Genomic DNA, 18,381 nt, shown 5'->3' on the forward strand with positions numbered 1-18,381 from the left:
CCTTGGCCACCCAAAGTGTGATTACAGACTTGAGCCACTGAGCCTGGACCCCATTTAATGTATAGCCTTTGGGCCAGGCGCGTTGGCTCAAGCCTGTAATCCCAGCACCACCAGGCCAAGAAATCGAGACCAGCCTGGTCAACATGGCAAAACCCAGTCTCTACTAAAAATACAAAAAATTAGCTGGGCATGGTGGCACGTGCCTGTAATCCCAGCTACTCAGGAGGCTGAGGCAGGAGAATTGCCTGAACCCAGGAGGCGGAGGTTGCGGTGAGCTGAGATGGCGCCATTGCACTCCAGCCTGGGTAACAAGAGCGAAACTCCATCTCAAAAAAAAAAAAAAAAAAAAAAATGTATAGCCTTTGTTAAAGTTATATGAGAGTTCTGGCTGAGTGATATTTAGAGTCTTTGTTCTTGCTTTGTACTTGGGATACTGCCTTGTTGCTGATGCAGCTTTGATGAGTGGAGGAACACCAGGTTTTTGTTTTGAGTTGAATGAGATAAAACAACCTCCACGTAGTGATCTGTGTGGGAGGCCATGCTGTTAGGCACATGTTGGAGCAAGGGCAAAGGGACAACAGTGGGAATCCCGAAGTTGGGTGGACCCGGTTTTTAAGGGCTTGCATTTGCATCTTAAAGGTTCCCAGTCCGGGACTAAGAGCCAGGGCTTTTATGCTAGACAAGAAATGTTTTTGGAGCTGCACAAAACCTTCCAAGGACCCCTTTTCCTTTCTATTTGCCTAAAATAATTGCTTTTTTTTTTTTTTTTGAGACGGAGTTTCACGCTAGTTACCCAGGCTGGAGTGCAATGGCGCGATCTCCGTTCACCGCAACCTCGTAACCTCCGTCTCCTGGGTTCAGGCAATTCTCCTTCCTCAGCCTCCCGAGTAGCTGGGATTACAGGCGCGCGCCACCATGCCCAGCTAACTTTTTGTATTTTTAGTAGGGACGGGGTTTCACCATGTTGACCAGGATGGTCTCGATCTCTTGACCTCGTGATCCACCAGCCTCGGCCTTCCAAAGTGCTGGGATTACAGGTGTGAGCCACCGCGTAAAATAATTTCTTAATAACTCCTGCCACATTATCAAAATGGGGCAAAATGGTATATCTTTTTCCTTAAAAAAAAATCCTATTAAAAATCTTTGTTTTTCAGGCTAAGTCTCTAGTTGTGAAAGCTCTTTGTATGGCCAGTGTCTTTTTTTCCTTCTTAATTTTAATTTCTCTCATTTGAGAATGTTATATTCATCATTGGGTGGCATCATTCACCAGTTTGTGAAAGTGCATTCCTCTCCCATCTTTGTTTTATTTGGGGTTTAAGAAATTGTGGGAAACTAAGACTGTTCTAGACTGTACGCCACACAGTTTATGTTATGATCTATTGTCATCTTTGCAGCCTCAAATTCCATTTTTAGCTAAGACTGGGGTTTAAAATAACTTGTCACGATTGAGATTCAAACAATTCTAGGTATTTCTGTCTACGAAAATCTAAGATCTTTGCAGAGCAAGCCTATCTGATGCTTTTAAAATATTTTTTATTTCTGAGATTGCCTCTCAGTCTGTCACCCAGGCTGGAGTGCAGTGGCATGATCATGGTTTACTGCAACCTCTACTCCTGGGTTTAAGCAATCCTTCCTCCTCAGCCTTGAGAGTTACCTGGGACTATAGGTATGAACCACCACACCTGGCTAATTTTTTTTACTTCTTTTTCAGAGATGAGGTCTCAGGCTGTTGCCCAGGCTGGTCTGAAACTGCGGGGCTTAAGTGATCCCCCTGCACTGGCTCCCAGAGTGTTGGGACAACAGGCATGAGCCACCACTCCCAGCCTGATGCTTTTGAAACATACAATATTTAATAGTTTCTGGGGCATTCTTTTGTGAACATGAGCCGACACTTCATAAAACCACTCCCAATTGCATTTTTTATAGTTCCCTAGGACAGGAGTTGGCAGATTTTCTGCAAAGAGCCAGGCAGTTAATTATTTGGGCTCTGCAGGGCCATGTTTTCTGTCACAGCTACTCAGCCCCACTCTTGCAATGCAGGAGCATCCACAGACAACAAGTAAACACATGGGCATGGCTATGCTCAAACTTTATTTATACAAACAAACAGGTGATGGGGCATAGGTGCAGACCCCTACCATGGAGTATGTTTTCTGAGACTTATTTTTTCTTGTGATTTACCCCTTTATTCTAAAATTAGTGCACTAACGACTTGTGTTAGTTGGTTTGTATTTGGTTTGTTGGGTTACCTTGTTGGAGATGTTAATTGTATCCTAACTTGCCTTGTGATTCTAACCGGGATGTCAACAGAGCCCTTTTTAGGAATTAGAGCTGAAGCTTGATGAATGTTGTGTTTACTACTCTTTTCTAACGCGACTCTACAGAAGCCTTTTGACATCAGAGGCCATAAAACAATATACTTTGTTTCTGTTTTTAGAACTGAGGTAGATATGGAAATCATTTAATCTAAACTCCTTTTCTAGATGAAGCAGCTATAGCCTTTAGAAGCTAAATGATATGGGCTGGGCACAGTTGCTCATGATTGTAATCACAGCACTTTGGGAGGCTGAGGTGGCAGATCACTAGAGGTCAGGAGTTCAAGACCAGCCTGGCCAACATGGTGAAACCTCATCTCCACTAAAAGTACAAAAATTAGATTGGTGTGGTGGTGGATGCCTGTAATCACAGCTACTTGGGAGGCTGAGGCAGGAGGATCGCTTGAACCCCAAAGGTGGAAGTTGTAGTGAGCCTGGATTGCACCACTGCATTCCAGCTTGGGTGACAGAGTAAGGCTCTGTCTTAGAAAAAAAAAAAAGTTAAATGCGTGTGTAAGTGTTACATTAGCTACTTAGAGGCAAGTGTAGAATAAGTCATATCCTGACTGCCAGACTTTTTCCAGCTGTGGCCTTCTACTTCATATATGCTCCTACCCTTAGCCACTGACAGCAAATATGGGCCTGAAAGTCTTATTGGGTATTATTTATTTATTTATTGGGTATTATCTTATTTATTGAAGTCTTGAAATGAGGAATCAGATGAACAGCTACAGACTTTTTAAAAAATTGTCTAAAGGCTCTTTAAAAGGAAATCTCAAAATTTATTAAAAAACATATGTATCTATGACTTGAAACATTTTTCTAAGGAAAAAAACCCCATAAGTATCATAAGTGTTGTGTCTTGTTACTTGCATTCTACTAATGTGGACATATAAAGATGAGTAAGACAGGTCTTAGCTCAAAAGTATATATAATTCAATGAGAAACGTTCCTGCAAAATTGCGTTTTGCATAATTTATGTGTGAGACTATGTAATTCAGTGTTATGCAAGTAGTAAGGATAATTAAAGGGGGAAGAGCCTTTTCAGTTATGGTATTGACAAAGGCTTAGTCAAAGAAGAATGAATAGGATTTTGAAACTGCAAAATTATTCTAGTTAGAGGGGGCGTGTGGAAGTTGAAACGCCAAAAGTAGTTGAGAAAGGGTGGACGATCGCTAGAGGCTACAAGTTCAAGACCAGCCTGGACAACATGACAAGACCCCAAACTAGAAATAAAGTAAAAAGAAAAGAGAAAAAGTCAGCATGGGCCTGTGAGGCCTGTGGGTGCCCACATCCCCCTGCTACCCTCGCATCTTCCAGCTCCCCATTTTCCAGCTCCCCCGCAGCCTGCTCTGCAGTGGTCAGCTCCAGCTGCCTCTGTGGGTTCAGGTTCCAGACAGAAGGCTGCCTGTTCCCTGCACTTCGTTGTAGCCCCCACAGCCCCTAGTTACTGCAGCGACCACCAGAGCAGCCTTGGCACTATGGAGGAGCCCCAGGCTACCCCTCAGCCATACTTGAGGCTGGTTCCAGAGGTGCTATGCAGGATTGTAGCAGCACAGCATCAAAGTATGGGAGCAGATTCTAATTCTTATGGTTTTCCATGGGAATGGGTGATATGGGCAGCTATGTTTGTTTTTTTTGTGGAGAGGTTTTAGATCAGTTAGGAGTCAGCTTTATGTGCAAAGAGAGAAAAAGCTTGCTGAAACTCTGTCTAGACTAATTGAGGAAAAATGTCAACTACTTGAAAAACTGAGCATTATTCAAAAAGAGTATGAAGGCCATGAAGTAGAGTCATCTTTAAAGGATGCCACCTTTGAGAAGGAGGCAACAGAAGCACAAAGCTTGGAGGCAACCTGTGCAAAGCTGAACAGGTCCAATGTGGGACTTGAGGAAGAAATACTATGTCTAATAAAAGAGTTAAAAGAAGAGAAATCAAAACAGTCTGAACAAAATGAACTGATGGCGGATATTTCAAAAAGGATAGTCTCTAGAAGATGAGTCAAAATCCCTCAAATCACCAGTAGCTGAAGCCAAAACGACCTTCAAGACTTTATTTCCAATGAATGAAGAACCACTGAAGACAGCAATAAAAGATGCTTTGAATGAAAATTCTCCACTTCAGGAAAGCCAGAAACAGCTTTTGCAAGAAGCTGAAGTACGGAAAGAACAAGTGAGTGAACTTAATAAACAGAAAATAACATTGGAAGACTCTAAAGTACACGCAGAACAAGTTCTCAGTGCTGAAGACAATCACATCAAGACTGACTGAACACTTGCTGAAGATGAAAGATTGGGCGGCTATGCTTGGAGAAAATAGAATGGATGAAGATAACTTGGAGTCAGAAATGAATGGTGAATCAGAAAATGGTGTGTACTTAGATCATCCTCCAATCAGAGTTTCGAAGAAATTGATTCATACTGCTAAGTTCAATGCTTCTTTCAAACGCTTAGAAGGAGAAATAACCCAAATTTATATTGAGTAATCTGAGGTTGATAAAATGAAGGAAGAACTTACAGAACGTATTAAATATCTTGAGATTGAACTTGGATCTTTGCAATCAGAAAACACACATTTTGAAAATGAGAATCAGAATCTTCAACAGAGAATTAATGACTGAATTATATCAAGAAAATGAAATGAAACTCTACAGGAAATTAACAACAGAGGAAAATTGCTGTTTAGAGACAGAAGAGAAACTTTCTAAGGTAGACAAAAGGATCAGCCACGCCACTGTGAAGCCAGAGACCTATAGAAAGTGAGCCAAAAATCTTGATGAAGAGTTGGAGAGAACAATGCATTATTATCAAAAGCACACTATTTCCTATGAGAACAAGACGCATGATAATTGGTTTGCAGCTCGACTTCTGAAAGACATCACCAGACTGCTGAAAGGAAAGAAAATGCTCACAACAGACAAAAATTAACTGAACTAGAGTTTAAATTTGAACTTTTTGAAAAAAAATCTGCATTCATTGGATGTTCCAAAAGCACCATTTTGCAGAGAGCCATCGCCATATGTTCCCTCACCATTGGGTCGGCCTTCATCTGAAACAAGAGCTTTTCTGTCTCCTCCAACTTCATTGGAGGGTCCACCCAGAGTCTCACCTTTGCTTCCAAGTAGAGAAGGAAGAGGCTCAAAAGGCCCAAGGAACCTTCTAGACCATCAGATTACCAGTGAAAGAGGAGAATCAAGCTCTGATATGTTAACCAGTTCTCACAGGGGTCCTTCTGACACTGGGCCCCTGTCACCACTGTGGGAAAAGGGAGCTTCTGGAGATGATTTTCCACCCAGGGTTTTCCCAGGCCCACCACATGCTCCATTTGCAAGTATGCTTGTTTTAAAATTTTTTTTTTTTAAAGTTCAATATGTGTTTGTTAATCAGAGATACTAATTTTACTATCTGTTCGTGAAGTAACACAGTGGAGGAAAAGTTTTCTAGCATTCTGTGAGTGTACCATTACTCTTCTGAATTGGGAAGGCAGCCAGCCGTAAGTGGAATGTAATGAGCTTTCAAACTGATTCATCTTAATAATATAGAATTATTTCTGTATTTTGGTTGTCAAGAAAATAATTGACTTTTTGCAGGTCTTATAAAACTAAAATTATTTGTATCTTGTTTGGTAGCAATTTGTTATTCTGGCAGTTAAAATAATTAAAATTTATATTCAAGCATTAAAATTATTGGCTATGATATTTTTTAAAGTCTTTTTCATAAGTAGTTCTGATGTAGTCCTACTTACTTAAAACTTAAAATGCATTTCTTATGTTTGACCTAATTGTTGGGTTTACTGAATTCTTTTAAAGCTTCACATAAGAGAAGAAGGAATAATATATTGGTTTTATATTCATACTTTACCATTTTGAACTATAGCATTCTGCAGAAGAAATATGTGGTTACCAAATACTAGGTTTGCCTATGAATGTCTCATCTAGTCATTCCTTCCCTTGTTTCTCCTCTCTTTTTAAAGTTTAAAGTAAATAAAAATTAATTTTGTTTGGGGGAATTTTAAGGTGGTCTTTGATATAACTGAAAATGTTTTAGTGTAATATCAAATCATAGTTGGGAATCACTGATATTAATTTTAAGTTTGGTAAAAATTATATTACATGAAAATGTTCTTTGAGAAGGACTCTGATAATGAAAGAAAAAATACTATTTTTACAGTAAGTTTTATATATTTTGAAATAATTCCTCTTTTTTAAAAGAGGTGTCAAGATAGGACAAAAATTACATTAAAAAGTAATGATTTTCCTTTAATCACCCGTATTTGAAGAGGTACATTTTTCTCAATGTTGTAAAAATTAGTTTGTTAGATCACGTAATTATTCTGGTACCAATTTTCAAATAAAAGAATAGGTAATGGAAGTTATAAACATAATGATTTATTAGGGTATAGTGCAGGTTCTCAAAGTTATAAAATGTCTTTTATGAATCTCTTCGAACAGTGAGAAACGTGTATCCACTGGGGAGTTTTCCTCCTCACCTTCCCCAAGACCTGGATTTTTCCTCCCACCTCCACTCCAGAAGTGAATTCCTTCAGGGTCGAGTCCACCTTCAAATGAGCCTGCTACTGAACATCCAGAACCACAGCAAGAAACTTCACGATATTTTTTGCTCTCTTCAAAAATGATTTTGACTGACACCATTTTCAATGTAAAGTCACTGCTGTTACTGTATAACTGTTACTTATATTTACTTTACTTCTACTTTTGCTAAAATGGAAGCTTAATGGCATTATAATTCCAGGCTAATCGTTTATAAATAAAGGTGATTTAAATATAAATCTTATGAGTAAATTATTTCCATTTTATTTTATTCTAGATAGTATAACTATTTTAATTTGATTAATCCACCATTATATAAACAATAGTGGGAGTTTTATATATGTAACTTGCAAGTGGGGAGGCATTGAATTCTAGAGGCTGTGTCTTTATGCCAAGAACTGTATTTACTGTGGTTGTAGACAAATGTGAAAGTAACTTTATGCTGAATTAAATAAACTTTAATTGATTTAAAGACTTGTTTGGCAGTGATAACAATAAAATCAGCTAGTTTTTCTAATGTGAACTAGGAGTTTAGCTGATAATAATGTATCAGCATTGGTTCATCAATTGTAACAGATACTCTCCACACTAATGCCAGATGTTAATAATAGGGGAAACTGTGTCTGTGGGTGGGGCAGGAAAAGGGTATATGGGAACTCTATACTTTCTGTTCAGTTTATCTGCAAAGTTCAAATGCTCTAAAAAGTCATTTTAAAAATGAGATGAAAGAAAAAGTAAATAAAAAAAAATTCCAAGGAAATAAAAAGGGAAGAAAATATAAATTAATATATAATTTAAGGGAAAACTTGGTAGGAATATATCAAAAAACATGAATCAAGAAGGAAAAGACTAATACAAATACACCACTTGAACAATGAGCAAAATATATCAATGATTTTTTTAAAAGAAGAACAACAAATTTTCAATTAGACTATGAGAGAAATGTTCAGTCACATTAATACTAAAACTTAAAATATGAGATTTCATTTTTATATATGAAATTGGCAAACATTTTTAAAAGAGATAATAGTAATCACGAGGGGCCAAACAGGTCTTTCACATATGACCAGTGAGGACTGTAAATTGGGATGACTTTTGGTCAGAAACAGATTTTCCAGAACTTGGAAGGTAAAATATGATTGCACAATTCGTTTTCATGTTAGGGCATTACCTAACTAGCCCATGTAAGATGAATTGAATCCTGACTTGTTATTACTGATTTGCACATTTTACAACTGTAAATTCAGATGTTAGCTTGGTAAAAAGTTAATATTTTTGTCCAATAGAGAGATAATTTCTGTCCTGCACAAAAATAATTTCTGCTCTGTAAGGAAGATACCACCAAAAGTTATGCTTTATCACCCTGTAGGACATTAATCCGATGTATATCTAATTTAGCAATCAATTTATAATGATTTTAGCATTATTTTTCTTAGATAGGTATGCATATATGTATATATTCTGTATATGTATATTATGTATACAGATATACATATATGTATACAGAATATACATGCTATATGTATATATAATATACATTATGGGATATATATACATATATACATATGTATATATTATAGATTTATATATAATACATGCACAAAATATATGCATCTATAGATATATAAATATATCTATAGATGTATATACTTATTCATATTACATATATACATATATTGATATATATACATAATATATGTATACATAAGATAGATATGCATTGTGCGTGTGTGTGTGTATGTGTGTGTGTGTGTCTGTGTGTACACACACATAATTTCTCATGTCTTTCTTTGAACTGGGTTTGTTCTCCTCCTGGTTTCCTCATTAATGAGTTAAAATAAAAACTTGACTTGCACTTACTCTATATTTATATGAGAATACTTTTTAATATTTAAAAATTATACATTTGACATTTAAGAGGAGTAAACTTGACCAAATATGTTAAGTCTTAAAAATGTACATGCTTTTTTAACCTCTCAATTGCATGTCTAAGAATTGATCCAAAGGAGGTACTGAGGTACTCAAAGATGGAGCTCTGAGAATGTTTACAGATGTGCCATGTATAACAGTGAAATATCAGAAACAAATGTGCAACACTGGGGCACTGATTAATACCTTCATGTGTTTGTGTTTGTTTTGGTTTTTTTTTTATTTGACAGAATCTCATTTTGTCACCCAAGCTGGAGTGCAGTCCTGTGATCGTGGCTCACTGCAACTTCAAACTCCTGGGCTCAAGCAGTCCTCCTGCTCCAGCCTCCTGAGTAGCTGGGACTACAGGCGATACCAGCATGCCCCGCCCCTAAATATGTTTGAAGAATGGTTGTTTCCAGGTACATAAAATTTGTAAGTTTAAAAGTTTTCTTTTATGTTGTTCATATTTTCTTGTGACACTTTCAAAAGAAAACAGTTTGAAAGTCACCAAGTCTAGTTCGACTGTTCTCATTCTTGTTGACATCTATTGAGGGGCTTAGCCCCTGACTATAGTTTTTCCCTCTGTCCCAATTCCTGCTACAAGCTTAGGGAATTCAGAGCCCTTAAACAGAACCAATCCAACACTCTAGCTTTTTCATTCCTGAATTTCCCATTTCCAGTGATCTTTACCTCCTCTGCATTGTTGTAATTCACTCTAAGACATTTTTATCCTGTTTTCATTCAGAATTAGTCATTGGTCCTCTTTAACACTTTTTTGCTTTTTTCTCTGCTTTGCTTTTAGATGAAAATGCTTTCGTTGTTTTTCCCATTTAAAAAAGAATGCATGTTTCCTGGGAAAACTTTTCAGAAAATACAGAAAGATTTAAAAAAGAAAATTAAAACATTGCAGCTTGTGGATTAGCACTCAGCATGTTGGTCACCTTACTTCGTCATCCAGGTTGGAGTGCAGTGGTACGATCTTGACTCACTGCAACCTCCACCTCCTGGGTTCAAGCAAGTCTTATTTCTCACCCAGGTGCCACCATGCCTGGCTAACTTTTGTATTTTTAGTAGAGACAGGGTTTCGCCATGTTAGTTAAGCTGGTCTCGCACTCCTGACTTCAGGTGATCTGCCCACCTTGACCTCCCAAAGTGCTGGAATTACAGACATGAGCCACTGCACCCAGCCCAAATTTTTCTTATTTCACATGCTGTGGGCCAGCGTTTTCCATAGTGAGGAACCTTCATCTCATGGAATATAAGATGATCTGTTGGAGTTTGGAAAGACAATATTGCAATGTCTATGTTCTTTATTTAATTTCTATTTTTTAGTATGTTGTATTTTGTAAACAAATCATTACCACAGTAGTACCTGTATGTAGTTTATAACAATAAGTATGCAGATATTGAGATTGCATGTTCAAAATTTTTTCCTGATAGGGTTATGATAAAAAATAGTTTGCAAATCCCTTTCTGTAAGTACACTCAGATACAGAGTAGCAGACACAACTTGTCTTTTACTTTAGCTGTATCTTTTTTTTCTTTTCTTTTCTTTTTTTTTTTTTTTTTGAGATGGAGTCTCCCTCTGTTGCCCAGGCTGGAATACAGTAGTGTGATCTCAGCTCACTGCAACGTTTCTCTCCCAGCTTCAAGCGATTCTCCTGCCTGAGCCTCCTGAGTGGCTGGGATTACAGGTGTGTGCCACCTTGCCCAGCTAATTTTTGAATTTTTAGTAGAGACAGGTTTTCACCATATTGGTCAGTCTGGTCTCGAACTCCTGACCTTGTGATCCACTGGCCTCAGCTTTCCAAATGCTGAGATTACAGGTGTGAGCCACCGTGCCCTGCTGACTTTGGCCGTACCTTACATCCTTGAAGATTCCTGAGGTACCAGCAGTAATTCTTGTTTTGTTTTGTTTTTGAGAGGGAGTCTCACTCTGTTGCCCAGGCTGGAGTGCAATAGCACAATGTCAGCTCACTGCAACCTCCGCCTCCCAGGTTCAAGCCATTCTCCTGTTTCAGCTTCCTGAGTAGCTGGGATTACAGGTGCCCACCAAAATGCCTGGCCAAATTTTTTGTATTTTTAGTAGAGACGGGGTTTCACCATGTTGGCCAGGCGGGTCTTGAATTCCTGGCCTCAAGTGACCCAGTCGCTTTGGCCTCCCAAAATACTGGGATTACAGGTATAATGTGCCTGACCTCCAGCAGTGACACTTGTTATTTTGGATGAGGTACATTTGTGACAGACATGAGGGCCCTTGATGACTGACCTCCATAGCAATCCAGCCACCACTCCTCCTTGCATCGGCTCCTGCTGTACTCAACTCTTACTGCTCCCTACTATGTGTCTTGTACCCCCTAATCACCTTCACACTTTTGCAGGGACTGTGCCTCTGCTTCGAACTGTCAGGGAGGAAAAACTTTTCCTGTATGCTCTTAGGTTCATTTTCCGGAGGTGTGTGAGTTAAACTAATAAAATACAGATTCGCTGGAGGAAGAAAAGTGTATGCACATAATAGCTAATCAAAGTAGTAGTTCACTCCCTCATGGTTAGAGTTAGAGGTTTATTTGCCTAACTTAGTAGGAAAAAGGGAACGGGGAGAAGAGGCTTCTCTGGGAAGAACCAATAGGTTTCTTCAGGAAAGACAAATGGGATTTTAGGTGAGCAAATGGGAAATAAGAATGTTGTGATGATGTTTGTTTTTGCAGGTGCAAGTAGTCTTTCCATCTCCCTCACAGCCATGAAAATCCTCTGGAGAAGAGATTTATGGTAGCCCCCTTTCCCAGAAATTGCCACTTTGATTCAGATAAGAAAAGCTCTGAGAGGCTTCTTTCTGCATCCTTTGAGTTTCAACTGTCTTCAGCATAAAGCTATCTTCATAGCAACTCTGGAGTTCCAAGTGGGTCCCCACAGCACATACACATACACACACACACACACACACACACACACCACATGCATGCAAACATCACTATGCCCACACTACTGGCATTGTTTTGCCTGGAAAACATCTTTTCAACCTTTATTTATTTATTCATTTATTTATGTGACAGGGTCTTGTTCTGTCACCTGGGCTGAGGTGTAGTGGCTCTAACAAGGCTCACTGCAGCCTCGACCTCCTGCCTCAAGCAGTCCTCTCACCTCAGCCTCCTGAGTAGCTGGACCCATATGCACATGCCACATGCCTGGCTATCTTTTTTTCCATTTTCTCCCAGGCTCCAAGCCATCCACCTGCCTTGGCCTCCTGAAATACTGGGATTACAGGTGTAAGCCACTGCATCCAGCCTTTTTGACCTTTAAAACTTAGCTATAGCATCACCCTGGGAAACTTTCCCTTCGCACCCTTCTCAAGGCCACATTAATTCCCCTTCCAATGGCTCCCCAGTACCTCGGGAGTCATTTGGTCAGAGCATTCACTACACTATGTTCTTGTTATTCATTTCTGGTCCTACTTCTGACCTATAAATTGATGACGCATGCTTGAGTACTGTTTCTGGCATACAGTGGATGCTCAATAAATGTCCATTGAAAACATGAATTCACTAGATGCAGTGGCTTACACAAGTAATCCCAGGACTTTGGGAGGCTGAGGCAGGTGGATCTGAGGTCAGGAGTTTGAGACCAGTCTGGCCAACATGATGAAACCCCTTCTCTACTAAAAAATACAAAAATTTGGCCAGTCATGGTGGCATACATCTGTAATCCCAGCTACTCAGGTGGCTTGAACCTGGGAAGTGGAGGTTGCGGTGAGCTGAGATGGCACCACTGTACACCTGCCTGGGTGACAGAATGAGATTCTGTCTCAAAAAAAGAAATGAAAAAGAAAAAGAAAGAAAGAAGAAAGAGAGAGAGAGTAAAGAAAACATGCATGAATGGTTATATCATTTGAATATTTGTTCCCACCCAAATCTCATATTGAATTATAATCCCCAGTGCTGGAGGTGGGGCCTGTTAGGAGCTGTTTGGGTCATGGGGCAGATGCCTCATGGCTTGATGCTATGTTTGTAATGGTGAGTTCTTGCAAGATCTATCATTTAAAACTGTGTGATGCCTCCCCTTCACTCTCTCTCTCTCTCTCTCTCCCCCCATCTCTTCTGTTTTCCTGCTTTCCCCATATGATATGCCTAGTCCCCTTTCACCTTCTGCCATGATTGTAAGCTTACTGAGGCTTCCCCAGAAGCTAAGCAGATGCCAGCACCATGCTCCCTGTAAAGCCTGCAGAACTGTGAGGTGATTAAACCTTTTTTCTCTATAAATCACCCCACCTCAGGTTTTTATTTTTAACAGCACTGCAAGAATGGCCTAATACGAATGATAATATCATTTTGGCAAACTGCATAATTTGAATATTGAATTCTTTTCAGAGGACATTCCTTGTACTTGAAAACCTGGCTTGATTAGTTTTTTTTTTAATTTTTAAGAATTGTGGAATTGTAAATACATATTAAATTACCATTGTCAAGACCAGTGTCAGGAAGCATTTCTCCACGTTTTCTTCTAGGAGCTTTGTATTTCAGATCTTACACTTAAATCTCTAGTCCACTTTCATTTAATTTTTGTGGGTGGTATAAGATGGGGTAGATGGATTCTGCCAGTGCCATTGTTGTGTGGAGGAAAAAGAACAGATTCTTGCTGCTTCCAGCTCTTCCATCTTCTCAGAGTCCTTTCCTTAATTAAGTGTGATGAGGTTAACATAGCAAAATAAAGAATGATGAACCAAAGTAAAGAGCCATGGCACACAGGATGAAAGTAAGATGGATCGCATCTACTGAAGTGCCTTTAGCTGAAGTCTCTGGGAGTAAGATCTGTGAAATTCTAGGCAAGTGTGGTATAAAGAGAGCCCTCATTGGGAAGCAGAAGATTTGAGCTTCGTTTGCAGCTCTGTCACGTTCACTCTTTGACCCTTTGTTTTCTTGCCTATGGAATGAGGAAAGAATATGTAATTTATGAACTGCAGACAGAGAGAATGTATTTGAAATGGCATTGTAAATGTCAGAGTGCTGTACAGAGTGTGAAGTGATTTGCGAATGCAGCACAGAACCTGATTCAACCAGAGATGGTGGAATCATTTCCTGTGAATGTGCCTGGGGAGACATCAAGCCCTTCAGTAGTCCACTTGCTGGGGATGCACTCTTTCTTTCTTTTTATTTCAATAGGTTTTTGGGGGAACAACTGGTGGTTGGTTACATAGATAAGTTCTTTAGTGATAATCTGAGATTTTGGTGCACCTGTCAGCTGAGCAGTGTACACTGTACCCAGTGTGTAGTCTTTTATCCCTTACCTGCCTCCCACCATTTCCCCTGAATCCCCAAAGTCCGTTGTCTCCTTCTTATGCCTTTGCGTCCTCATAGCTTGGCTCCCACTTATGAATGAAAGTATATGATGTTTGGTTTTCCATTCCTGAGTCACTCCACTTAGAATAATGGTCTCCAATTCTATCCAGGTTGCTGCAAATGCCATTATTCTGCCCCTTTTTATGGCAGAGTAGTACTCCAAGCACTGTAGAAAGGCCAATCAGAGAGCCATTCTGGTGGAGGAGCTTCTCAGGGACCCTCGAATCACTTCACTTCAGCAGTTACTTGCTTTACTTTCTCATACTTCACCATGATCTCAGGTACTAATGCACAGCTGTGGCTATGCCTATACACAGTAAGCAAATGGAACTGGAAACCCTGGTTTCACCCAGACAACTTGCCTGCCCTGGGTTTATGCAACCCACCTAAAACTTGCAGCAAACCAAACCAGTGATTCCAATTGAAATTGAAAGAGTGCATTCCCAATTCCCAATTGCAAAAATATAGAACCAGTCCAAATGGCCAAAAATCAATGAGTGGATAAAGAAAATGTGATACACACACACACAAACACTCACACACAACCCAGAGAATACTACTCAGCCATAAAAAAGAGCGAAATAATGGTATTTGCAGCAACCTAGGAGACCATTATTCTAAATGAAGTGACTCAGGAATGGAAAATCGATCTCTTTGGTAGGATCCAACATCCCACTTGGATCAAGAAATCTCACACTGTTATCTAAATACTTTCTCTTATTTTTGTTTTTTAGAGACAGGGTTTTACTCTGTCACTCGGGCTGGTGTAGCAGCACAACTGTAGCTCACTGCAGCCGGGAAGTGCTGAATTCAAACAATCCTTCTGCCTCAGCCTCCCAAGCAGGTGGGCCTACAGGTGTGTGTCACCACCTGCAGCCTATAATTCTTAACTAATAATTAGTTTCTTAACAAAGATCTGTTTTTCCTTCCCAGGACAACACTAATCATAAGAATAACGAAGATTCATGTAGATGAACGGATGTGTACCTGTGCAGTTCCAAGTAGTTTATCTACATTAACCCATTCAATTTTCATCACAGCCCCATGAGTTTGGTGTTGCCTTTGTCACCCCATTTTATGGAAGAAGACATAAAGTATGGAATGTGACAAGTCTTTCCAAAGAACATAGAGCTTGTAGGTAGCAAAGCTAGAATCAGAACCAGCTCTTGAGTCTAATACCTAACCCACTATGTTGTTGGCTATATAATTGTGAGACTGGGGCAGAATATGTAACTGTTTGTTAATTCCCTGTGAACAGTTGGTCTGTGCTTCCCCATGCCCCTTCTTATTTAAAAAACTGTGTTTGCTTACTTTTTAATGTTTCTATTATAGAATGAAGGGAACTAACCTTTCCCTCTGGGCTCCCCTTGATTAGATTGTAATTAGATGTCACCATTAGCCCACAAAGTCTTCTCTGAAGGAAAGAAAAAGTAGGCCAGAGCATTTCCCTTCCTCTGCAATGCCCAACAGTTTGCTCTCTTTTCAGTGGTTACCCGCTTGCGTCGCAGAGGCTCAGTGGCAGGTACAGGAAAGTCCCTCTCTCATCTGCCCCCAAAGACCCCATGAGTGGAGCTAGTCCTGAGCCCTGGGCCATTTGGATCACTGGAGGCAGAGGACAGGAGCAGAGCAGAAAATAGTCAGGATTTTGGGTACTCCTGTTTAAAGAAGTAAAGGGAGGTTGAAACCTGTTGTCTGATCTGTGAATTTGTGTGTCTCTTAATGTCTATCTAGTTGCAATTTAAAAAAAATCAAAGTCAAGTCGGGCTCAGAGTGGAAAGGTGGCCCTAAGTGTGCCAGATCCTGAAATACTCAAATTAAGGCATGAGAGGTTTTTGCTAAAATAAAGGTGTCATTATGGCCTGGGCGCAATGGTGCGTGACTGTAATCCCAGCACTTTGGGAGGCTGAGGCAGGTGGATCACCTGAGGTCAAGAGTTAGCAACCAGCCTAAGTAACATGGTGAAACCCGATCTTTACTAAAAAAAAAAAAAAAAAAAATTAGCTGGCCATGGTGTTGCATGCCTGTAATCCAAGTTATTTGGGAGACTGAGGCAGGAGAATTGCTTGTCCCTAAGAGGTGGAGGTTTCAGTGAGCTGAGATTGCACTATTACACTCCAGCCTAGGCAACAAGAGCGAAACTCCATCTCAAAAAAGAGAAAAAAAAGGGTGTCATTACATGGGAGCAAGATACTAAGCCATAACAGCTATTCATAGGTATTAGATCTTAGCTATAATTCATTTATCATACTGCAAAGTCTCCTAGGTGAGGATGGATGAGGGGCGGCATCCTTTGCCTGAAGAGCAGCTGTGGGTAGACTCTTGGCTTGGTGTTTGCTAGGCACTGGCGGTAGGCTGGTTTGACCCACAGAGAAGACATGTACTCAGGATTGGAGGAGGTGCTGTCAGCCTTCTCATCCTGCAAGGGCCTAGGTTGGCCTGTCTAGAAGTCATTTTGTCTAAAATAAATTAAAGGAAATAATGTACATGTAACCCTTTGGAAATTGAGATAAGACAGGATAAATAGATCCATAACAACATAAAAAGAAGATTCTGATATAGGCACACACATAAACGTTGGAAATTTGATTTAGACGGAATTAAAATTTTATTCTCTCTCACAAATTTGATGTTTTAAAAATGTGGGCTTAGGATGATAGTGCATACTTGAGAAACTTATATAAGGAGACAGAGAGGTGCTTATTCTAATAAGATCTAAGACCAGGACAGTCAGAAAAACCATCTGTCTGCTTGGCGTTTTTCTTGCGAGGCAACATTGTTGATCCTGTGTTTGGTTTTGGGTCTTTGGTGTGTCTGGCTTGCTCTTATACCAGAAGAACTGAGACAGTGTATCTTAGCTATTGATTGCTGTGCAATCTTGACAGTCAAACAGAGCTGCCTGCGAACTTGAAGCTGGAGAGTCGAGAAGACAAAAGAGGAATTTTCTTTTTTCACTTATAACATTACTAAATTTTCCCATTTTCTTAGAATTGAATATATTACTTAGAGAGCAAATGAAGAGATTTTTAAGAGAAGCAAGATGGGGAATAAAAGGAGTAGGAGTTGGGGGAATTTGAATGGGGATCTACAATTTTTTAAAAGTTTTATTTATTTATTCTTTTTGAGAATGAGTAACTTCAAGGAGCTTACAGTCAAGTGCAGGAGATAATCTATGAACAAGGAAACCAATTCAAATCTTTATAGGGTTCTATGATGGAGAATTAGGAAGCCTTAGATAGGATAGTTGCTGAAGGCCTTTGGGAGGAAATGACATTTGTGCTGAGACCAGAGCATGGAGTGATGACTGGGTGGGGGTTCAGTGAATGGTGTCATCTGAGGCCGAGGGAATGGTGTACACAAAAGCTGAGATGTTGAAAACATTTGACGAATATATGAAGGTCTACATTTGACTAGGGTCTTGCTTTTGGCACTAAACAAGAAGCAGGACTTCAAGGACACTAAAACCTTAGTGACACATAGAAACCTTTTCTACTTCTGAGAAATTCAGCTAGCTCATCAGAAAATGCAGGCGACAGGCCAGGTGCGGTGGCTCACATCTTTATCCCAGCACTTTGGGAGGCAGAGGCTGGTGGACAGCTTGAGCCCAGGAGTTTGAGACCAGCCTGGGCAACATGGTGAGATCCTGTCTCTACAAAAAATACAAAAATTAGCTGGGCATGGTGGTGTACATGTGTAGTCTCTGCTATCCAGGAGGCTAAGGTGGGAGGATCACTTGAGGCTGGGAGGTCAAGGCTATGGTGAGCCATAATTGTACCTCTGCACTCCAGCCTGGATGTCAGAGTGCCACTGCACTTAGCCTTCTTTGGATGATTTTTACTTACTTCTAAAATACAGTAGGGTTTAGCATCGATTCTCTTTCTATTTTTCTTTTGCTTTTGACAAGTGTAAGAACTGAAAAATCTTTTTACCAAAATAGGTGTAAGGGGAATGAATGGCTTTCCGTTCTGTGAATTAATTATGAATAAATTGTATGACAACTCTGTAATAAGATAACTTAATAGTCTGTTAACTGACAACCAACTTTGACCCCCCAGTCAATAGAGTATCTACGTTCTCAACCCTGGCACTGGTACTTCCAGTTACCTACTTTTTTTGGCAGAGGTTTTTACATTGGTGGCCCAGGCACTGGAAGAAGATTCTGGATGGAGAGCAGTGCACCTTTGGCTGGAAGGTGACTGTGAAAAGCTCAGTGGTAAAGGTGAGCCTGAGCTTCCAGCACTGGCATGTGCTTTAGGCAAATGACTTTAGAAAAGAGTG

General features: G+C 39.9%; 1 pseudogene; it reads left to right on the forward strand.

Annotated features, from left to right (window-relative positions):
- Positions 1-3,796: 3,796 nt before the first annotated feature.
- Positions 3,797-18,366, forward strand: LOC100406493 (melanoma inhibitory activity protein 2-like; annotated as a pseudogene).
- Positions 18,367-18,381: the final 15 nt, after the last annotated feature.

This window comes from Callithrix jacchus, chromosome 9, assembly GCF_049354715.1.
Source record: "Callithrix jacchus isolate 240 chromosome 9, calJac240_pri, whole genome shotgun sequence".
In the NCBI taxonomy this organism is placed as follows: domain Eukaryota; kingdom Metazoa; phylum Chordata; class Mammalia; order Primates; family Cebidae; genus Callithrix; species Callithrix jacchus.